Below are 24,641 nucleotides of genomic sequence, written 5' to 3'. Positions count from 1 at the left end.
GGGAGGAAAGGCTTGCTGAGTCCTCCGTGGGAGCTGAGGGTGAGGTCAGGGTCATCCCTCACCCCCAGGACAGCCCTGGCGAATGACTATGGACTATGGGGAATTGCCTTCCATCCCTAATTTAATGGACCGCTTGACTGTTTGCTTGGGAACATACCACCATGTAGTATAACTGGCGGATATTTGCTTTTGTGTCTTGACCGGCCACCATTGAGAATATGTAAGCACCTTGACTGTGAGCCGCTGTTGTTCCAGCACGGTACCCTGAGAGGCCCAGAGAGAGTGGCAATGCCCTGAGAGCCCTGGCTGTGTCCAGGAAGTCTGGCTGAGCCCAGAGAGAGTGGCAGTGCCCTGAGAGCCCTGGCTGAGTCCAGGAAGTCTGGCTGAGCCCAGAGAGAGTGGCAGTGCCCTGAGAGCCCTGGCTGTGTCCAGGAAGTCTGGCTGAGCCCAGAGAGAGTGGCAGTGCCCTGAGAGCCCTGGCTGAGTCCAGGAAGTCTGGCTGAGACCAGAGAGAGTGGCAGTGCCCTGAGAGGCCCTTGCTGTGCCCGGGGAGACTAGTGGTACCCTAAGAAGTCCAGGAAGTCTGGCTGTGCCCAGAAGTACTGGTGGTGCCCTGACAAAACCTGGCTGTGTCTGGGGAGACTAGTGGTACCCTAAGAAGTCCAGGAAGTCTGGCTGTGCCCAGAAGTACTGGTGGTGCCCTGACAAACCCTAAATGTGTCTGGGGAGACTAGTGGTACCCTAAGAAGTCCAGGAAGTCTGGCTGTGTCCAGAAGTACTGGTGGTGCCCTGACAAACACTGGCTGTGACCAGAGAGCTTGGCTGTGTCCAGGAAATAGCATTCACCTCCAGGCTCCTGGCACAGGGCCCCTCGCGGAAGACGCTTGTCGCGTAGATTGTGAGGCGAGACCCTGTAGGGGTGGAGTGTGGGGACAGAGCCCCAAAAAGCAGTTTCCAGGCTCTCAGCCTCACATAGAAAGGTGCTGGCTCAGGTAGTAAATGGCCATCGACTGTGATCAAATGGCCATCAGCTGTGGCTAGTTGGCCGTCAGCTGGAACCAGTGAGCCATCGGGCACTAATATAACTGCCGTGGCTAGGCTAGCAGAAAAAGGGGGGCTAGCAAGAAGATGGTGGCTGAGCCTGCAAGCGGCGCAGTGAGGGTTGAGAATCGTGTGGCTCCTGGTTCCTGTGTCTCCAACCCGACCGCCAGCGAGAGTATAGTGGTGTGACTCCCCTATCTACGGCTCCGTGGGTGTTCCTTTTTGGCCTCACCATGTCCTGTGTTCTTATGTGGGGAGCAGGACCAGAGACCTCGCTGGACGCCCTGCACGACAAATGGCGCAGCGAGCAGGGTCTCCCGCACAAGAGACACCTTGAATGAGCTTCAAAGTGGGTTCTTTCCCGGAGCCTCCAGATCAGAGCCGGACCATCCAATACCTTGTCTTTGGCTTTGCAAGACTCTAAGCTGAGACCAGCTGATCCAACCCCAACTTCTCGTGTACAGAACTAAGATTTAGTAAATGGATATTGCTTTAAGCTGCTACATCTGTGATCATCTGCTACACATCAAGAATAAATGAATACGCAGTTAAAATTAAATTTAGAAATATTGCATAACTTGCCCAATTCAGTTTGACTCAAAAGCCCTTATATTCTACCACTATGCTATTGCAAAAGTGCTTTTTTTTTTTTTTTTGCTGCACATTAAACTCTTTTCTCTTGTCAAAATACCACATTCTCTCTTTTTGTCATCATTACCAACCATTAATAGTTCTTTGCATCTAGTTCTCTGAAGCATCTAGCACCACATAGCTGGAGTTCAAGAAAGGGAAAAAAAAGTCTCATTAAACTGATTTGAATTCTTAAATCTGATGCATTTCTTATTCCCCTCAGATCTTAGCTAAAAAAGATTGTAATGAAGCTTCCATAAATCAGAATGGCATTATATGGTCTAATAGTTAACCAATCCTTAATTGTGCAGTACTTTGAAATTTAATGACCATTACAAAGAATTCCATCAAGATTAAAATGAACCAGGGAGGATCACTATTGAAAAATGAATTAGAACAATGCACAGTACGATGCCGAAAGCAGCATTTTTGTTGCTACCCTCCTTTGGGAGATTTTGAGGTAAAATTAAAATTGGGTCTATTGTTCAATTGTTTTTGATATTTTCTTATTGTTTGCTGACTTGAGTTGTCATTTGCTGACGAAAGGAACAATAGGTATAAATCAATCAAGATTTTTCTGTACACAAGGACAGTAGGACCAAAAAAAGAAAGGGCAGGGAAGAGACGTAATCTGATTTGGAGTCTTGACAAAAGGGCCTTTAAAACATTAAAGAAGAAAACACAAGGCGCATGTAAGACAACAAAAACAATCAATACTCAAATCCTGTTACTTTATGGTATATATTGCATCAAAGTTCATAGAAACACTTCAAAATCTTAACCAGATTTATCAATCTTTTATGTAGCCCGTCAAATGGACCAATTAGCTGTCTCATACACTATCTAATTACCTTTTCAATATTTCCATAGAGCAAGCAAAGCAGATATTTGATTCCCAATTTACAGATGAGAAAACAGATACTCAAAACTTTCTCAAATGCCAAAAATCTTATATTGTAACATATTATAGAAAAAATAACATTAAACCAGATGCTAACTAATATTTCAATGACTATTTTATGATATCTATGTAGCTATCATTAAAAGTCAGAATTAAAAAAATCACTCCCTCAAAAGAATTTACCTTCACATATTGAGTAACCATCTTTACCAAACCTAAAATAGAAGTATGCAATAGAACAAGGAGATGATATTTGAAATCTCAATGACCCAGAATATAGAAGGCATATAGGGTATTATATCCACATACATAGCTACTGTAGATGATGAAACGGTGCACCTTTATAATTCAGAAAGTTTGACGTGTACAAGTAGCTCATATAAATGTTCTGATGGATAGAATATTTACTAAAAATGGACAAAACAGGCCCTGGGCTGGAAATGTGACCATCTCCGTTCTAGTGAGTTGCTTTATATATACAAAGAAAGATCATTTCAGTCAAGAGCAGGTGGTGAACATGAGTCCAAGTGACAGAATCCAATCAGCCCTGTGTTTTTGACACTGACATGGGGCCCACACCAAGCCTGCTGACCCCGCTGGAGGTGCCTCCCTATAATAGAGACCTAGAGGTCAAGGTCATGAGTAACACCGTCCCATTGAGTTCTACTCTAAATCCACACTCACTACGCCTGAGACTGCTATTAACCTGACATCCTAATGGATTTGCTTGTAAGGACAAAAGGTTCTGATCCATCAAAACAAATGTCCAGGTTACTTAGTGAAAATCGGCAACTCCTTCAAAGTTAACAAACTGGCATACTGATGGGTCCATTAGTCTCAGGCGAGCTGAGTCACAGAGCATCTGATTCATCCTTGTTGAACTGACAAAGTTGAGCTGTTGAGTCTGCAAATCTGAGGACAGACCTCGCTCTGCCAATGGCCTTTTATGCCAATCACACAAAGACAAATGCCACATGCCCCCCTTTCCATAAGAACTAGCCAGGAAAGCCACCATTTGCACAGTAGTGATAGGTTATTGTGCAGCAAATAACACGCCTCTCCCTCACCGATTGGGGTGGAGTGTGTGTTCCTGCTCCACTGAGTCTGCAACTGGCCACGACTTGCTGTGGGCAATGAAATGTGAAGGGGTAAGAAGTGGGCAACGGCTTGGAACATGTGGGTGTCTCATATGTCTTCCTGTGCTGCTGTGATCTTCCTATAGAGGTGACAATTGCAGGTGGCCACTGCCTCTGCAGGCCTCAGAAGGAGACGTGGGATAAACCAGATCTTACCTGTAGCCTCCAGACAGTTCACTGGATCCAGGTGAGATCAGACGTGTCCCTCCTGAGCAAGGAATGAAATCATTTGTTGGATGCCACTGAGATTTTGGTGTTTCTTTCTGTTACACTAAAACAAAGAAAAAGACAATATCAATCAATCAATCTATTAACGAATTAATACATTCTGGGGTTTGCTGCAATTGTTTTGGCCTTTGTGCTTTTCTTGACTTGACCCCTTCACATTTAGATTACATTTCTGCCCAGATCAATGCCGGTTACCAGACTGTTTCTGCCCTTGGCTTTGGTTTCGGGCCTCAGATTTTCCAGTATTCAGACTCCAGCTATCTCTAGGGAATGAGTGTCCACTGGCTTCTTGGGTCGCCTGCACTGCTCCGATTGGAATTCTTCACTTTATTTTCAATCTTCGGAAACAAAAACTCAAACTTGTACCCTGGCTGGGCCTGTGTCGGCTACAATAAGGTCAGCACAGGGGAGGGCATGACCTCTGACGGCCCAGGGTCAGGCCACTTTGAGGCCTGAAGCAATAAGCAGAGTCTCCGTGCTGTCAATCCAGACCAGGGCCTGCTGGGAAGGGGAGAGAACAGAGACCCGGCAACCCACAGTCCTGGGAGGTTTAGTGGGAAGGTGGAGGCAGACGCCTGAGGTGGAAGCGTCCCTTCTACAACTCGCGTGTATTGGGCCTTCTTAGTCCCCAGGCTCAGCTTCAGTGTGGATTTTCCTTCAATTAGGGTGGACAGTAAACAAAGCTAGGGCTGTTAATACTGAAAAGGGCCTGTGTTCCTTGCTCCCATCTACGTATAACCGAAATAACCCCAAACATTTGAAATTAGAGAACAACAAAGATTCAGCATGGCTTAGTTGGTTTATCCAAGGCCAGAGTGAGACCACCCAGGTCAGCGCTGCCACACGGAGCTCCACCCCCATGCCCCATCCCCTCTGTCCCATCTTGGGGATTTTACTGGCTTGGATAAGAGGCCACATCAGGAAGCGGATGCAATTAGTGGCAAGGCTCAAAATGATTATAATTTAGGATCCTGAAACTCTTGTGCAGATGACTGCCTCCGGTCAGCATTGGGACGTTGCTCCTAGGGCACTCGGTACTTCAAGTGATGCTTAAAGTTTGCTAGGATTCACCATCCACATGCGCTCTCTCTTATTTGGCATTTCCATAGGTCCACAGGGTGCAAGGTGAAATGGGGGGGTAAGGCCTGGGAGGTGTAATTATCATTGTCCGTGATATGTTACAGATATGTAAAAAGGTGTTACAGAACGAATGAATGAATACATAGATAGATAGATGTATGAATTCATTGTCAACTAAGATGAGGATTGGTATTTTGAAATAACAGAATGTATATATATATATGTGTGTCTCTGTTCCCTGTTCCTGGCACAGGGCTGCCCTTGGCATGTCCTGAGTGACAGGAGTGTCTTTTGTTGAGGCCACTCCTGGTGGCTCCTGGATGGCTTCAGGAAGGTCGCCAGGAAGACCCAGCCATGATTAGAAGCTGGGAACTTTCAGTTCCACCCCCTCCTCTGGGGAGGAGAGGAGGCTGGAGGTTGAGTTAATGGTCCCTCATACGTATGGATGAAACCTCCATAAAAATCCCCCAACACGAGGTTTGGAGAGCCCCCGGTTGATGAACACATCCCCGTGCTGGGAGGTGGTGCACCCCAGCTCCATGGGGACAGAAGCTCCTTGCTCAGGACTGCTCTGGACCTCACCCTAGGCACCTCTTCGTCTGGCTGTTCACCTGTTCCCTTGATCCTATCCTTCATTATATAATAAGCCAGCAATCCTAAGTGTTCACCTGAGTTCTGGGAGCTATTTTAGCAAAGGATCAAACCCAAGGACAATGTCACGGGGACCCTGATATACAGCTAAGTCATTCAGAAGCACCCGGACTTGTGACTGGCATCTGAGATGGGGGACAGTCTTGGGGGACCGAGTCCTGTGGGGTCTGCACTAACTCTGGTTAGTGTCAGAGCTGAATCGAGTTTCGGACACCTGGCTGGTGTCTCAGAGAAGAGCTTGGTGTGAGGAATAAATGCACACACGTGTGTCTGGGGTCGGGAGTATTGTGAGTGTGGTAGGGGTGTGAGAAGAACAATGATAACAAAATTAGGGGAAGTTTTTTCTTGGCAGGGATGTTGATCATTCACTCTTTTAATACCGCTGTTGCATGGAACATGCTCTGGAAATTGGGGGTGTAGACACAAGAATATATACTTTGGCCACAATCAGAACTGAGTTTGTAGTGAAATTGTGACACTGTTTCTTTAGCGTCATTCAAAAGAGAGTCATAGCTTAGACTGTCTAAACTTAACTTTTTAAAAAAGTTTATTTAATTGTAGCAATAGTAGCAAGTGTATATAATGCATTTTCTCTCCTTCTTTATAAAAATATTTAAATGTCTCCTGCCCCTTTCTATCCCTCAGACACACTAATTACTCTTGTTTTCTTTTAATTAATCTCTCCCCGCACCCTCAGTCTACAAGCAATCTCATTATTGGATGCTAACTTTCAAACACGCAGCTAAAATATTCTTTGATGAGTCCATCCCTATAATTATTTGCAAGATAATCTTTCATTTAAATATTAGCAAATTGTTGGCAATCTCTTTTGCATACCAATGAACTATTCATTGACAATTCTCTATTATGTTCTTAGTGCAAGTTTTAAAGTAATGCTGGCTTTTACAAGCTGAGAAATGTGCTGTTGAAACCCTTCCGTTCTCAAGCCATACCAGCTGTCCTCGCTGAGAGGCAAGATGTAATACATCTCCAGAAGAGAATTACATCGTACTACCTATTCCATTAGGGTATTTTATTTCTAAGTTTGAGAGCAGCCAGTTGCGAGCTTAAATATTATATCACCGAGCTTTTGATTAGAATGTATTTTGTTATTCATTTTAACCTGCAGAGGTTCAAAATTCATTTCTAATTCAATTTTTTAAAAACGGAACACCAAAAGTAGAAGAGACTACTATGCTTCTTCACAGAGTTTCTGGAAAGAAGACACGGTGACTCACTTTGATTTCCAAGTGGCTCCAGTGAGCAAGCAAGAAAAAGGAAATCTCTGTGGGCAAATCACATAACATCCATTCATTTTGTTGTCCACAAAATCTTTCTGGACACCTACGATGTGGATGTCACTGCAGAATGTGTGTACAAACGTAACGCCAGGGTGTATTCCTGACAGTCTGACCTGTAGTTGGTGCTTAATCATCGGAACTCTTCCCCAACTCGAGCCTGTGCTGAGACTTGGGGTGTAACATGGGCACAGGCGCTCGCGGAGGTGATGTCACGCCCTCATTAAGTGGTGCGCAGGGACACTGGGCCATTAGCTCCACGGGATTCTAATTCCCAGCAGAACTCGGGGGATTAAGGTGCTGCCGGCCTTTGTGACAACAGCAAGGCTCTAGCGCTGCTTTGCTGCTAATGGAGCTAGGCCCTTTCTTCTTCTATACTGAGCACAATAGCATTTGATTGCTGTAACTACTCACGGGGATGGCGCTTTCCAAAGCAGCTGGTACTCCACATACATCCCCGGATGTGCCCTTTCAGTTTGCTGGCCCCCAGCCCTCGGCAGAGCAGTGCTTTCACTGACCCCCGCATTGTGACGTCCTCACTTGGGGACTCGCCTTCTCCTTCTGCTTGAATGCCAGGACTCGTCACTCAAATCCCTCTCAGACGAGCAACTGCAACCCACTTGCTCTCTTCCCTCTTCACAGAATTCTAATGCGGGGTAAATTAGACCTCCGTGTGCTTGGACCAGAGTGGCTGAACTCCCCCGCAGAGAATCCCACGGCCTAGAGAACTAGTTTTGCTTTAATGCTTGGGATTTCACACTCGCAACAGACCCTCTGCACGGAATACCTACTCCTCTTGCTCTCCTCCTTTCTGAGATGAATATCTGATACCTTCTCTCTTCTCCCCAAACTTCCCGCTGTAATTCCAGTCTTCTCTCTCAGCAGTGGATCTAATGCCATGTTTTGGAAACCAGTCCACATTACAGAAGAAGAGCTCATTTTTGGTGCAGATGGAGACTTGCTTGAAGGCTGGGTTGCAAGGTTGCCAGTTCTCTCAGCCATTTTGCAGTGTGGCCATTTGCCTTCCCTCCTACTCTGCTTTGCCTCCAGCATAGCTGCCTACACTTCTGCCAGGGACTCACAATCCGTCTGTATGAGGGGCTCTTGGCTGGGCCAATTATCTCCTCCCCCAGGTTTCACTTCTTCTTCTATTTCTTTCTCTTAATCCAGGACTCAGACAGAAGGCCATGAGAGCTGGCCTGGAGGAGAACATGAAGGGATGACACACACGAGGGGGTTCTTTTAGAGCAGAACATGGAGGAGCTGACTAGGGAGAGCCAAAGAGGTCCCGTGAGGATAAACATTTTACTCCGACTTTTGTCTCCTGAACTCGAGGTGATAAAAGTTTCAATCAATAACAGAGATCATAAGCTTAAGCCGTATACATATTTGCCGTGTGGATAGTAGATGTGAAAATGAAAATTGCTTCTACAGATTATTTTAGAAAATTCCCTTATTTATACTTAAGACATTTCATTAAATATGTAGCCTTCATTGATATTTGAGTTTTGTATTTCTTGTAGGACTGATTTAAAGCAACTGAGCTGCGCTTATTAACTCATTTGTGTGGAAGTTTATGAAAATGAGATGTCCATCTTCCCTCCCAAACTCTGACTCAAGGAGGGTAGAAACAATTCATGCATTTGTTTACTCATTTTACAAGAAGGAATATTTATGAAGCTCATACTCGATTTCAGGTTCTTTAATTCTAGGTTTTGATATTTAAGATAAAATCAAAACATAAAATTACCGTCTTCAAAGAGCTTGCGTTCTGTGGAAGGGGGTGTATAAGGAACTTACATCTATATGGTACATGTTGTTAGATGCATTTATGTGTGCACGTTGTGCTAAATACTATGAATAAACATAAAACAGGCTCAGGAAAAGGAACGCCAAGTGTCAGGGATGGGTAACTATTTTACACAGAACTGTCAGCAAAGTCCTCAGCAGGTAGGCCGCATTCGATCCTGGACTTGGCAGAAAGCAGAAGTGAGTCCAGGAGACTGAAGGTCAAAGCCGTACAAGTGGGAAGACAGCATGCTGAGCGTGCTGGAGAGACAGTGGGGAGGCAGGCATGTCTGGAGCAGAGTGACTGCAAGGGAGAGCCAAGCAAATGGGGTCAGAAAGAGTTAGAGGTGGCAGACCACGGGGGATTTCGCGGACAACCAGAAAGATGTCGGTAGGGATGAAAAGATGGAGGAGAATTCTCAGAAGATAAGTCACATGAGCTGATACGAGATTGAAGCGGATTCCTACTTTGGCTTTTGGATTGCGTATAAACTCGGGGAGGGTAAGGCAAGCAAGGAGGTGAAGACACCAGATGGGAGGTTAACCAAATAATGAATTAAAAGGGGAAAAATGGAACAGAGTCAGGATGTTGACAGTGGACCAAGTAAGAAGTGGTCAGATAGTGGATGTATTCAGATTTATTTCAAAGGCAAAACCAACAGAATCTGCTGACAGATTTAACTTGGGTGGTAAGAGAAGGCCCCCAAATGGTTGACTGGTTGTAGAACTGGTAATGGAAGTAGAGACACCGCGAAGGAACAGATTGGAGTCGGGAAAATAAAAGTTTGGTTTTTGATATGGCACTTAGAGATATGTGGGAAGTGGTTGGGTCACAGGTCAAGTAAGCAGGAGGATTAGTAAGTCTGGATGTGTTTGGGGGCATATAAACCAGGACGACTTAGCTGGTGCTTAGATCTTAAGTCTGAAACCGGGAGTGAAATTTGGACTCTAGATATAAATTTGGGAGTTTTCAGAATTCTTAAGGTATTTAAAATCATAAGAATGAATGATTTTAACTATAGTTAAAAAAAAAAAAGAATGAATGAATGAATGAAATCTCCAAGGGGTAAGTATACATAAAGAAAGACAGAGGCCTGCAGCCATGTCACCCCAGTACTGGAGCAGGAGAGACGGCAGATAAATCACTGCTGGTGGGGGTATGTTTTGCTTTCTCAGTATGACAGGTAGAAGCTTATGACACATAAGCATACATTAGAGAAAGGGTCACTAGTGCAGGTGGGAGGAGGGACTGACTGCATAGGGGGTGGGTGACACGGGGGTGATGAAATGTTCTACATATTTATCGTGGTGGTGGTGACATAACTGGCTGCATTTATGATTGTCAGGGATTAAGATTGTCAAAATCTGCTGTATACTCACTCTGTGGAAATGATACCTTACTAAATCTAATGAAAATATTGGAAGCATAGTTTCTGTGGATATTACACTAACCAAGAATTATGTGTATCATTTGTGAAAGTTACAATGAGTCAGGTGCTAAAATCCTAAGGGATAAGGGCTTGGGGTTTTACAGGTGCCTTAAACCAATAGTGTTGTTTATTGCTACCTGATTGCATGAGCTGCAAACCTGCGGGCTATTAGGGAGGAGGCTAAATGAATGGAGAAGTTGAAATCTAAGCTTTGGAGACACCAAATTAGAAGGGAGCCTCCTTGAGCTGTGTGAAGGGTGTGGATGAGTAAATAGTTGTCGTTTTGAGATTTCAGAGGAAGCAGAGTTCTCTGTGGTGAGCCTGACTCTACTTGGAACAAGGATCACAACAAAATGGAAAAAATGAGATTGAGGATATAAGAAAATTTTCCGGTGACTGACAGTTCCAAAGTTAGAATGAAAGTATTTAGGACACTAGGGATGAATGGAAGAAAGGTCAGTTTAAAAACATACAGAGCAGAATGTAAGGGGTGCAGTGGGGGACCTAGGATTATTGACTAATGGTGGCCGATGGTTCAACATCAACAGCGCATGTTAGGACCTCGGTGCAGTGGCTCTGAGCAGGGCAGGGAGGCCAGAGGCCAGGTCCTGCATGAGGACACACCTCTGAAGCCCCTCTCCCTTGTGCTGAAAATGCTGGCTCTGTGGAAACAGGGAGGTCTTCCCACGGTCACATGGGAGGTTTTGGTGACTGCCTTTCCAGGGCCTAATTCTATGGTTTCTCATATCAAAAATTCATTCAATAAATACTTTTAAATGGATGGATGGATGGATGGATGGACAAAAGAAACAGTAAATTAGAGATTAATCCTTTGTCTAATCGTATTTCTTAATATGTGGTCTTGATTTTTAGAATCCATAATTATGTGTGACAACGATCTTTTTAATAAAGTACAACTGTTTCATTTATACTCATTCAGCTCCATTTGAAGTCCTGCTGACTGACTGGGTTTGAAAGAATTCCCAGGAGCAAAGTCCGTTTCTCTTCCATCAACAACACGGAGTTCCTTCCTCTTGTGTTGCTTTAGTTGAACGCACTGTCAGAGAGTGAGAAGCCCAACATCTAACCAAGCCAGCATAATCCTGTGATCTGGCTGCTTTGGGAGGTCATTTACACCTTCCAATTTCTCTCACTGATAGAGTGCTTTCAGGAGACGCAATCCCAACGCAGGAAGCCAAGGGCCGGTGTTCATTATCAAAGGGGCTTGACCAATGACTAGTTCAGCCCCTACCATGGCAACCTCAGGGCAGGTGGACTCCAGTGTTGTCACCACGGCAACCTCAGGGCAGGTGGACTCCAGTGTTGTTACCACGGCAACCTCAGGGCAGGTGGAGTCCAGTGTTGTTGCCATGACAACCTCAGGGCAGGTGGAGTCCAGTGTTGTTGCCATGACAACCTCAGGGCAGGTGGAGTCCAGTGTTGTTACTCACAATAGGTCCATGCCTTCCCTGGTAATTTAGGCTGCAGAAGCTCATTCACTGTCAGTCGTATAACCATTGGCTTTGACATTTATTTGTTTTCCCTCTCCTGGGGTTCTTTCTCTTACCATGATTGTATCCACCACCTTCCGCGCACCTCTTCAGAAATCAAACATCGATAAATGTTTTAAGGACGAAGAGGAAAGCTGTTTAGAGCTGAATGGAATTTTCTCTTGTTCTCCTAAAGCTTGTTTACCAGGGAATGAAAGCTACAATCCCGTTAGCATGATCATGGGTTTTTGCACCAAGGCTGAATGCACAATTCCTCTTGGCTTTGGGAGTAACTTTGAAAAGGGAGACACAAAAAGGTAATCTACTGGGTGTCTCTGGCAGACAAAAGGAGAATGATTCAGGAAGCACCAGAGGGCAGAGGAGATGGCTGCAGAAAACACCCTTCGCAGAATGTCCACAGGGCAGTTTCACCATTTCCAGCCCTTCTTCCCCTCCCTTATTATTAAATAGTTCATTTTCAAAAGGTAAATCAGAGCTGTTTGCTCTAACATTAGATTTCCACCTTCTCAGTCAGGAATGTGACAGGGTTTGATTAGTTTTAATCATGGAATTATTTGCCAGAAAAGGAGTACTGACTGTGGGGTTCCTAGGGCTGAGAGGACACACACACAACGTGGTCTCAGGTACCTCTTGTAGCGTTGAGAGTCCTCAGGTATCTTATCTTTCCTGGAAAATACAGGGATGCTAATCTCCAAAAATCATTCGTATGATTATTTGAAATAAAATGAAATAACAAAGTGCAGTAACATCCCATTACATTATGCAAGTCTATTTCATGGGTACCAGAGTGATGCCAACCGCAAGTTCCAGCTTTAAAACAGGGCAGAGTAGGGCTTGAATCTACACTGCCACCTACAGGCCGTGTGGCTTTACACAAGCCTCTTAGAGTTCCTGGTCAGTAAATTGACTTCATAATTCTTGCTGTGCAAGGTTTTATCAGCATTTGGGGAAAAGGTGCAATGCTTGGGCAATGGATTTGATTGGAGAAATGCTATCCAGAGTTTCCTGATGATAAAAATCACTGGAAACTTTTGTTAAAAATAGCTGTCAATCCCCTCCTTTAGGGAGCCTGTTACAGCAGCTTAGTGTGAGATCCAGAAGGTGCAAAGCCTAGGTAAGAAGGGTTTGAGACAGATTTCTGGAGAATGTGAGATTCCAGCTGGTTTTGGCAAGCTGGTAAGATTCCCGGAGAAGCAGCTTATCAGGTGGCATTTTTAAGTAGAGGGGGGCTCATAGAGAGTCCTCACAGAGATGGAAATCTGCAGGGCCCACCATGAAAAGCCTGGGAGGCTGGAGTGGTTAGAGAGGAAACTGAAAATCCAAGGAAATGGGCCTAAGAGTGGACTAGCATACAGCTGGCATAAGAATCTGAACACATACAATTCTTACAAGTGCTGTGGAAACCGGGACACAGACAGCCTTCACTGGAACCACTGCGTATGCTACACGCTTGGATCATCTGTTAAGCAATAGAGTCGAACGGGGGATACACTCATTTCATCACGTACACAGTCGCAGTCTATCACACGTCCCGAGTCACGTTTCTGTGGACACGCTCATTCTCCCCACTTGTTAGAGGAAAGCTCGTGGAGAAATGCAGTGCCTCCACAGCGGGTCACGGATATGAATGTCTGTTCTGAACTCACCAGCCCTGCCTCCCACGACTCCCCTGGAGTCTGACCCAGCCCACACGATGGCTCTAAATGGCTTATGTTCTTCCCTAAATGTGCTGCACTTTTCTGCTCCCCGGAGCCTCAATGCCAGCCTTCAGTAAATGCTACAAGAATCTATTTTGTTGGTGATTTACCTACGGGGCTTTGTCCCCCGCTCTCTTATTTAACTTCCACATTGAATTTAAATGTTTTGTATTTATTTTTCACCAGGAATCATAAGCCTGAGGCCAATGAATGAATCTTGAGTAAGAGAATAAATGAGCTGGACTCATTCCAGAACCTAATTCATTTCCTGTGAGCAAGTTGGGAGTCTAGGGAATTAACTGTTTCACACCAATAGGATCTCTTATATCGCACAGGTCTGCTTTCTGTTAAAATTAATTTGAGAACAAGCGTAATTGTCAATACACGTTTGTTGTTGTGGGTCTCACTTCAACATGGAAACGTTTTAGCAAGTATACTGTGATAGAGGGTTGAATTATCCCAGAAGACATCAGCTGGTGGGTTTTACTATCGCCTGAGTGGTTTGCCTGCCTTTAAATTGGTCTTTCTCTCTCTCTTTAATAGACTTTTTTTTAGAGCACTTTTAGGTTCACAGCAACATGAAGAAGGTACCGAGGCTTCCCCTCCCCGCTGCCCCCACACATGCACAGATTTCTATAATGTCGACATTCCCCACCAGGATATTTATTACATGCATTACAACTGACCAACCTGTATGGACACATAATCATCCAAAGCCTATAGTCTACATGAGTCCCTTTTGGTGTTGTAACAAGTGTACAATGATGTGTATCCTCCATCTTGGTATTATACAGTGTTTTCATTGCCCTGACATTCTCTGTGCTCCATCTATTCATCCTCCCCTTCCCTCTAGCCCTTGGCAGCCACTGATTTCTCTACTGTCTCCATAGTTTTGCCTTTTCCAGAATGTCACATACTTGGAACCATACAACATATATCCTTTCCATCTTGGCTTCATTTAGCAATTCTGCACTTAAGGTTCCTCCATGCCTTTTCATGGCTCGATAGCTCATTTCTTTGCAACACTGAATAATATTCCATTAAGTTAGTGTTTCTTAAACAATGATTTTAGATAGGTATATCTAAATGCTAGGGACACAGCATTAAATAAATACTGAATTATGCAAGAGTAAGTTATTTTTATTGTTAAGTTGCATTTAAAATTTTTCTGATTATACCAAAGTACATTTTCAGCAAGATAACTGCTACAGACCACATTTTCCCATAATGAAGTAAACTTTCATTTTAACATACTACACATGTAAGAAAAACAATGAATCCTTGCAAATTAACAGGATACATCTATTGAAGAGTAGAAGTTCATATAAATTTAATAACATGAGGTTCACATGACTGCTGCAAAATTATAAAGGTCACGTTATAGTAACAGTGGTTTAGGGAACTCTACAGCCAAGATGGCGTTTGTGCCACACTCTTCTCAAAGCCTTTCATTGATACCTCATCTTAGAACAAGTGTTTGGGGCTTCTCTTTTTCTAATCCTCTGCATGAAACCCATCAGCAAGTCATAGCTCTAAAACACGTGTTAAATCTGGGTGATTCTCTCAATTTCTATTGCCAATCTAGCCCAAGCCACCATCGTCTGCTACCTAAATATCAGAGGAGTCTCCTAAATCCAACTATCTTTCTCTGCTCTTCTCACTCCTTCATCCCCAACCCAAGCAGCCAGAGTGGTCTTTCTAAATTATACGTTGGAACAGCTCACCTAAATTGATGATAACTTGTGAGCCTGTGTGGTTTTTCAGCTCTACTGATAACCCTGCGATTATTGAGAAGAACATGATAGAACTGAGAGTCCGGGGGCTCTTAGTTTCCAGGCATCAGAAGCCGTGAATACTCAGGTTCCAGTGATCTCTCTGCGTCATTTCCCCTGGCCTTCCCATTTCCAGCCGCACTGGCCTTCTGTGGGTCCCAGGAGAGGCCAAGCTCACCTCCAGCATGTGACTTTGCTCTAGTTGACATTTCTGGCTAGGATGTGCTCCCACCCTCCCTTCACTCCCAAACACCATCAGCCGGCACACTCATTCTCGCTGAGTTCTGGTCTGAGTTCCAGTGACCACTGAACCACACCATGAAAATGTAACACCTTCTCTTTGAATTGTTGACTTAGTTCTCCTTGTGAAATGATTTGTTTTCCAGGATACTTATTTGCTTTCAGTTTCCCCCACTAGAGTGTCAGCTCTGTGAAAGCCAGGACCTGTAACACACGGCACAATGCTTTATGCGCGCACCTAGAGGAGAGCGGGGCCCATGGCAGGTGCTCAGTAAGTGGGAACCAGCTGGAGATGGTCAGCTGTCCAGCACCTCCCTCCCCCTTGGCCACACTCCCTCTTGGCCTCAGCCATGTGCTGTCTTCCGGTTTCCTCTTTCTCGTTTCCTCCCTACCTGGAATGATCTTCTCAGCTTCAGTCTGGGTATCACTTGCTGGTCTTTTAAAAGACTATGGTGTTTGAAGGTCCGGGTTGCAATGGACTAAAGGTCGATCGCTCTGCTGTAATCTCACTGGCTTCCCTCTTCACTCACAACAGGAGAGAACTTATGCCCTGGTAGACATGTAACTCTCCGCACTGTCAGGAAGTCAGGGGATGCTCTACACATTTTTGATCAGTGCGTCGTTTGCTACATCATCAATGAAATATTAAGTATATGTACAGACAAAGGGTGCCAAAAATGTATATACATTTTAAGAAAGGAAGCAACTGTATTAAAATTACGCTGCTGGTAACCACTTTGAGCACCTCTTGTAATTGCAGAAGTTAAACGTGACTTGTATTCATCTTTTGTTATCAGTGTATATTGAGTATTACAATTTTAATACATTTTTTTCCTTTCTTAAAATGTGTATACATTTTTTTGGCTCCGTGTGTGTTGTGTGTGTGTGTATAATTTTAGCTTTACATATTGAAATAATTTCAGACTTTAAAAAATTACAAAAATTCTATAAGGAGTTACCATAAATTACGATAAGCCCTTTACCCAGCTTCCTAAATTGTTAACATCTTGTATGAGCAAATGATAATGATCAAAGCCAGAAAATGATCATCAATACAATTAATAAATCTACTAATCTATAATTCTAATTTTTAAGGTCCCTCACCAATGTCCATCTTTAGGTCCAGAGTCCTGATACAGTGCATTCAGTTGTCAGGACTTTTTAATCTCCTTCAATCTGGGACAGGTCCTCAGGTTTTCTTTGCTTTTCATGGTTTGAACCTTTGAAAGCCCTGTCCAGTTATTTTGTAAACTGCCTCAGTTTGGGTTTCTCTGATATTTCCTCCTGATTACAATGAGGTCATGTCTATTTGGCAAGAACTGCACAGATGTGATGTCGTGTTCTCAGAAGCCCCTTGGGAGGCGCTTGACGTCTTTATATCTCATTCCTGGGGACAGTAATTTGTGATCATTGTGTTAAAGTGTCAGCTACCAGTTTTTCCATTGCAGAGTTACTCTTTTCTCTTTGTAATTCATAAGATTATTTTGGGGTGGTAGCCTGAGACTATGCAAATATCCTGTTTTTCATCACTCAGTCACCCTCTAATCCTTTGTTGTGCATCCTCTGTAACAATTATAAACTTAGTGTTTGCCAAGTAGTAATTTTCTAATTTTATCATTCATTCTACATTAATTGAAATTCAATTTTAAGGAAGAACTGTCTCCCTATCCCCCCAATATATTTATATATTCAATTATATATATATATATATATATATATATATATATATATATATATATATATATATGTATATATATATATATTTCAGGTCTGGAGATCGGAAAACAGAGAAAAAGAGAAAACGAGATATTAAAGAGCTGAAGCCATTAGTTAATTCTAATTTTCTGGGTTCTCATATGAAATAGAAGAATCCTGCAAAAATATTGAATTCGGTTTGTATAATATTTTTAATAGACTTTGCAACACCATCCTGTTCATTCATGCTAATACTAGTTTTTTTATGCAGTGATCTATTCATTGGCTCACTCTTTTAACGAGTCTCCATTAAGCAAAGTCCCGTGTGAGAAATTTGAAATCAGAGGGGTGAGTACAAATGGCTCCTGCCTCTTAGTCCTTTATCAAGAGGTCCACGGACTCCCGCTGTTGTATCTAAAGACTGTCTCCAGGATTCAACAGCAAATGCCACACCTGATTGGCAAGGTGTGGTGTGACAAGCAGCACTTTAGGCAAAGGCACCCTACATTCCTGTGCTATCACATCTTTTGTTCTAAATGTTGTTGTTTTTTTAGTATCTGTGCCAAAGCAAGCCTCTCCAGATTATGTGGAAATCTCAAGAGCCCTTATTATTCCAATGCCTGGAGCAGAGGCAGCCATGTCTTGCCTTCTCCATGCCTTCTTTTTCCTGGACCTATGCCATTTGTCAACTCTTGTCCCTGAGCCAGGGGATCGCTCAGCTGGGGGGACCTCAGGCTCTCCCTAGCTTCCGTGCTCAGGCTAGGACAGGGCAAGGAAAGGCATGACCAAGGTACAGGAAGCACCCCTTCTTTTTGTGCCATCAACCGACACATCATCTGCTGTTTTGCTCACTGTCTTAACCCTTGGTCTCTTGTTGTCCTGTGAGAGATTCTTCTCCCAGAAGAAAGTGAGACTGAGGAAGTGAGGAGAGGGGGTTGGGTAGAAGCAGCTTAGAGTTCTGTGGAGTCTAAGGAAAGTTCAGCAAAGCCATCACATCCTCGAGCCAGCGTGGATGACAAAGGGTCCCCATGTTTCCCAGAAATGAGCCTGCCTTGCCATCTGCGCTGTATGCATCCCTGGTGGGGAACAGCCATGAGACATGTGGTCAGAGTGAAAATGTAGCCATAGCAGCTGGGCCCTCCATCAATTACATTCCGTGGAGCAGAAATCTGCTATGCGTACTTTGTGTAGGCCAACAGAACTGCCTTTTACTCAAGAAGAAAACCAATTGTTGATATCCAATTGGTGCTCAATAAATGGTTTAATTTATAGGCTAAGAAAAAAATAACTGCGTGACAAGAAAGTCCCCATCCTGCCCTCAAGCAGATTGCTATCTAATGATAGATTGACACATCAGGTGGTAAATTTAGAAAGAAGAGAGAAGGCTGACTCCTCCTATGGGCACAAAGAAAGATCGGTGGCAACGAGAGCCCCCCCCCCCGCTCCCAAATACATCGGAAAAGAGTATGCACAGCTGTTTCACGGCCACTTTTGCTTTGGTTGGATGAGATTTGACTAGACAAGATTGGAGGAAATTGTACCCTGACAATATGTCTATTAGCCTTGGGCCTGTTAGTTTAAGGAGGAGATGTTCATGAGTATTTAAATGTATCAAGATGTTAAAAAGGGGTACCTGATATATTTAAATATGTAAGAATATGTATATGTGTATATACATATAGAATATATATATAAATATAATATATATACATATATTATATATATATACACATATATACAGCCTATATAGGAATAAGCCAGTTAGCCAGTTTTGCAACGACTTTCAGATAATTTTAAAGAAATATGCTAGATGAGATCATATCAAATGTATTGGTTGTCACCAGGACTTGAAGTCAAAAGCACATATCCAAAAATCCAAAAGAACTAAGGTGTAATTACAACCAAAAAGAAGTACTTTCTGAATAGCTGACATAAAAAGCAACAAGCTTGAAACTGTACCAGAACCAAGGAAGGACGTTTAATCACGTTGTTTCTAAGTAGGTTCCACTTCTCAAGGGCGTACCATACGGTAATGATCAGCACTCAGAACAAAGAGAAGGAACACCGTGCAACTCATTAGTCTACGCTGACTGCTGCATCTCACTGGTACAGTCTCTCCTGAGTTTGTCAGGGCTATTTTAGCTCCAGCTGGCTAAGACAGTTGCTTCTCTTTCTGAGCTAAGGTTCCAGAGGCTCCCTCACTCCCCGGACCGCTTTTCTCACACAGGGCACCCCTGTGGACTTCACCAGGCCCATCTGAGCTCTGCCATGCTCTGTCCAGGGGCGTAAGCTGCCCCTTCATTATGCTGTCATTGCTGCAAATTAGAGTCACAGATCAGTGGACCTGGCTCTGTTTACTCCATAATGAACATCACTTAACCCCATCCCGCTTTCTTTGTGACCTTCTGTTAAGTGATTTAGTAGGGAAAACACCAGAGACTTATTTTAGTGTTTGAACTGAAGGAATTATGTGTCCCTGGGGAATGGTGGACCGCATGGATTAATACGCTCTTAGCTCCCAGTCTGTTTACATCATGGATCAGACTACAACTGACTCAGATGGAAACGGTCATAAACATCAATCATGCACAAAGTTTGAAAAACCCGAAGCTTAATAATTGTATATGCTATTATTCACAGAATATACAAAACTATGCTTCTGCATAAATCAGTTTGGCTGTAGGTGCCAGTTCTCGGGGAAAAAGGCAGATATATTTTGAGAAATGACAGTGTCGTTGCGGAATGAATAAAGAACAGACACTTACAGAGTATTGGAAGGAAGGAAGGGACATTGGGAAGGTGTTCAGTCATTCAGTCAATATTCCACAAGTTCCTCCTGAGTATCAGGCACGGAACACCCGAAGGGAAGGTGCCTAAGTGCCTCAGCCACCCTCCTGGACTTGGGTGGCCACATTTCAGAACACAGGACCAACAAAGGCCGAAAAGAAGCCCACGCGTTGCTGAGACTCCTGCACTAATCCAGTAGGACCGTGGGAAGGTTTATGATGCTTGCAGGTATACGGCAGAATTATGTGCTGCTTTGTTGAAGTGACTCATTCTTGAATGCTTACGAAAACCACTTTTGTTAGAATTAGTATTGATCACAATAGCACATATATTCCTTTTAAGCTGACCTGGCACCGGCACTGAGTCCATTTTCAGTTTGTCATCTGATTCCACACCAGCCGTGTAGGGACCACCCCCTGCGCTCCCAGGTCCCGTGTCCCTACAGCTTTCCATGGCAAAAACCAGCCACTCTCGGTCTCAGGGCTTTTCCAGCTGCCTGCCTGTGGTGGGGGCGGGGATGGTCAGAAGTTCTGGAAGTTACCATCCATCCCCCCAGAGCAGCCCTCAGTCAATGACAGCTGGGGTTGGTAGATAAGCCCCGGCTTCGTCACGTCTCTTGTGGGACCGTGCTGCAGTGTGTCACACACAACTGCCCACAATCTCCAGTTTCCCTGGGGTTCCCTGCTCATGAATGCACCCTCTCCTGCCATGCTCACTTCCTTGTCCAGCTCCTCACTCCCCCATTGGGCCAGCCTGAGGTTCCCGCCCGAGGAAATGGCTTGTGATTACATCCTGGACCCAGGACCTTCTTTGAGGAAGCCTGACGTCGGACACACAATGCCGAAGGCAAGCAGTCCTACGCTCCTGTGAGACATGGGACATAGACCCAGGGCAGTTCAGCACCGTCTCAGGATCACAGAGGAAACAGAAACAGAGCATTCACATGAGAGAAGAGAAACAGATTGGTGAGAGGGCTTAGAATCAGCCGATTCCAGGACCCCCAGCAAAGACCCCATTCCTACCAGCGGGATGCATCCTAACAAGAGAAAAGCAGATGCCCTCTTTGCAATACTATGGTGGGGTCTGGTGAGATCAGGGAGAGAAGAAAACCCCTCCTGGGCCTGGTTTGTTTTATAAAAGCAAAGGAGGGAATGCTACCTCCAAAATAACACCAGCACACTGGGTTTGCAGCAGGTACGCTATCTGGCAGCAGAGACACAGAGAGTCTTTGGAGACTGTCTTAAGGTAAACTTGGCCCTTTCCTACAGAAAAACGCAACTTTTTCAATTGACAATATTAGAAAAGGAACATGTACAGCTTTAAAACTCAGATACTGTAAGAGATTTAAAAATAAGTGAAGAGTAGTAAAACTAACAGAGAACAAATCAGTATAAAAAGCAAATTGACTTTATAGGAAAAACTACTCACTGGTTTCTTGTACGTTGAATATTTTGGTCTATAGCTTCAATAGTTTAAGGCGGCCTACCTGGATTTAAAATGCTGGTGTTGTGTATCCGTGATCTATAGTTGTGTAACAAGTAACCCAAACCCTGGTGCATAAACATCGGTTAATTTCCCATGCTCAGGAGGAAAGCCGGGAGAGATAGCAGTAACAGTTTGCCTTACATGCATTTCTGTGTTTTGAGTTTTGACCATGTGACTTATTTAATATTCAGTATTAAAGAAGCAATTTCATTTTCCTTAAAGATGTGTGATCGCTCACAGTCCCTTCTCCCCTCAGCCCTGTCATGACTGCGCAGGCTCCCTGACTGGACGACCGCTTTCATAGCTGACATTGACATGGTCCCCAATGCTTCACTTCAAGTTAAGCACCCCATCTTCCTGTGAGATAGGTCCCCATTATTGCGTTCCCTTTAAATGTGAGACACCTAAGGTACAGAGGAAACGAGTAAGTTACTTACCCAGAGACACAGCCTCACAGAAGGAACACACAGGTTTGAACCCAGGCCTTCGGGACACACAGTTATTCTAAACTTCCAGGGCAAACCAGTGCTACAGACACAGGCCCTTGTTTCACTGCCAAGTTTAAAGGGAGGCGTTCCCCAGGGGTTAAGCCGCTGTCGGTGCAGCCCGGATTCCCCTGGAGGGACAGGCTTTGCTTTGCGCAAGGTTTCCTAGTTTAGAGCTCTCTGCAGGGATTTCCACGGGATAGAGGGAGGCATGAGTGCAGTATCCTTGACCATTCTATGTCTGCTGATATCTAGTCATTTAGGCAGAACACCGTCCATGCTCGAAGGTGTTCATCTCAGCCCTGTGTCATTTCCACGCCATTCATGGTGCGGGGTGAGCAGGGGCCGGTTAAGTCAATGCCGGGTATGACTAAGTGCCTCCGTAGAGGTTCAGTTGTCCACAAGGCGGTCCCCTCCTCAATGTCCAGCCTCGTGGCTAGAGAAAAGCTGAAACTCTCAGCACCCCTGTGGCCCTTCATGGACGTCTTTCGGCGGCGTTAGAGGTCACGGCGACCATGTTCTCCGCACTATACTGTTGACACAGCACAGCTCGGCCCGCCCTCACAGGCCTCAGGCAAAGGACAGTCTGGCCGCACATTTGGAAGTGTCCACACTGCAAACGGAGTGTGGTTGGAGGAAGGTGCGGCACGCAAGCTGGGGCACAAAGCACGAGGCCCTGTGGGGAGAAGAGAGACGAGGGGCCACTAGCCTTCCCCACCGGCCCCCATACAGGTACCGAGGTATAGTGACAGTGAAGAAGGTGCACCCACACTTTTAATAAAGCGTCTGATCAGTGGTTTGCAGTCAGGGTGGTTTTGCTCCCACAAGGGACATCAGCAAAACCTGGGTGTGTTTTTAGTTGTTATAAGTAGGGGTGCTACTGGCATTTAGAGGGTAAAATCCAGGGGTGCTACTAAACACCCTACAATTCACTGAACAGCCCAACACAACAAAGACTTATCAAGCCCCGAAGCTAAATAGCTCAAGGGTGAGAAACACTGATTTAGATAAATAGACAACGGCAAAAAAAGAGATTAATAAACAACTATAATTGTTATGATGGCAGTATGCCCGACTTGCAGAAGGAGAAAACTGCCTGCCCTGAGTAGCAATATTTGCGACGAGACAGGAAAGGTGGATAAGACTCTTAGTAAGACCAGCTATGGGAAGGTATCACAAAGAAGTGAGGGCTGGGGTATACATTGGCCACGGAAGAGCAGGTGTGTCCTTTGAGCCTCTAAGAACTTGAGTGTTGCTGGGGTGTAAAGTAAGTGCTGGGTGACGCGGGTCTGGGGAGATGTGGTTTTAGGCCTGGTGGTCACTGGGCTGTGGAGACGATGGTACGGAACTTACTGACCCGGGGCGCTGGGGCACTTCTCAGGGGCTTCATAATAAATTCAGCGGTTTCCAAGGAGAGCTTAGAGCAATGCCCGAAATGCTTTCTCCTTTCTTAAGCTAAACCACAGCACACATTCTGGGTGTATCAACAGAAGATTTTGAGAGAGAAGTAGTTGGATCTTGGAATTTCCCAAGATAGCCTAGAGACTACCTAAGCTGAAACTCCCTCGATTTTATATTTTATAGTCATCTAACATTATCCAGAAAATAAAACATTTTTATAGCTAAATAGGAAAAACTTAGTCTTTATTTTCCTCTCCAGGGAACAACCCGGTTCTTCCCTACTGTTTCTCTCCCGTATGTCTCCGTTACTATTCACACAGAACACTTTACCTCTGATATTTCTGGTCACCAAATATTTGGGGCTTTTTCCCCCACAACAAGCATGCTCTGTGACATCAGCTGGGTATCCTATGATTCAAATCAATTCTAACACTGAAGACAGTGGCAGATCCCACAGGTTCAGGGCTTGGTTCCACAAGATAGATAGATATGTGGTGTATCTTTCTCTTCTTATGAGGACACCAGTCCTTTTGGATCACGGTCCGTCCCTCAGGCTCTCGTTTCACCTTAAGTACCTCCCTAAATGCCCCCTCTCCTAAGAGTCACATTGGGGGTTTGGCTTCAGTGTATAAAATTTGAGGGGACACAATTCCATTCATAACATATACTTAGGTTTAGAAAACAGAACAAAGCTCCGGGCCTGAATAACCAGAGACCTCGCTTGCTACTTTAGAGTTCTGTAAGGGATCAGAGAAGAGGTGAGTACACACGAGTTGTCAGGGTTTGTTAGTGCTGTGGTTTGGCCGTGGACGCCTGTGGGGGCTGTGCCCACAGCTCCAAGCAGGGCGCAGAGCCTGAGGTCTCTGTTGTAGTTCATCAAAGTTCCAGATGAAACCAGAGCCCAAACAAATTAGGATGCTTATCTATCCCTCAGGGCAACAGATGATGCCCCAGACACACTATACATGAAACACTCTGGGAGAGAAAAAAAAAAAGAGTGCCAACAACATTTTGATTACCGTTCCTTACATTTAATGCTATAAATGTCTCCCGCTGTAATGGCTTGTAAGACTTGTGTCCTCTTTGAGCAAAGCGATCTCAGTGTGGCCTAGATTCTTGAGAACAAAGCCTGTGTCTTGAAGATGCCACAACTGTCCTTCCATTTTGTCAATTTTCCACTTTCAGGCAAAATTAAAAAAAAAAAAAAATTCACCTTGCAACAAACAGCCTCGTCCAAAATCTTTACGACTAGTTCATCCCTGATGAGATGCAGCGAAGTGGTAGAGTGAAAACAGAAAAGCACTGGGAACAGCCCCCTTCACTGAAGCCCACGACCTCCTCTGACTGCTTCTCTTCATCTATGTAACCGGGAAAGCGCCGTCCCA

Source organism: Rhinolophus ferrumequinum, chromosome 14, assembly GCF_004115265.2.
Source record: "Rhinolophus ferrumequinum isolate MPI-CBG mRhiFer1 chromosome 14, mRhiFer1_v1.p, whole genome shotgun sequence".
In the NCBI taxonomy this organism is placed as follows: domain Eukaryota; kingdom Metazoa; phylum Chordata; class Mammalia; order Chiroptera; family Rhinolophidae; genus Rhinolophus; species Rhinolophus ferrumequinum.
The sequence above is the reverse complement of the archived record's forward strand: the minus strand, read 5'-3'. Positions refer to the sequence as shown.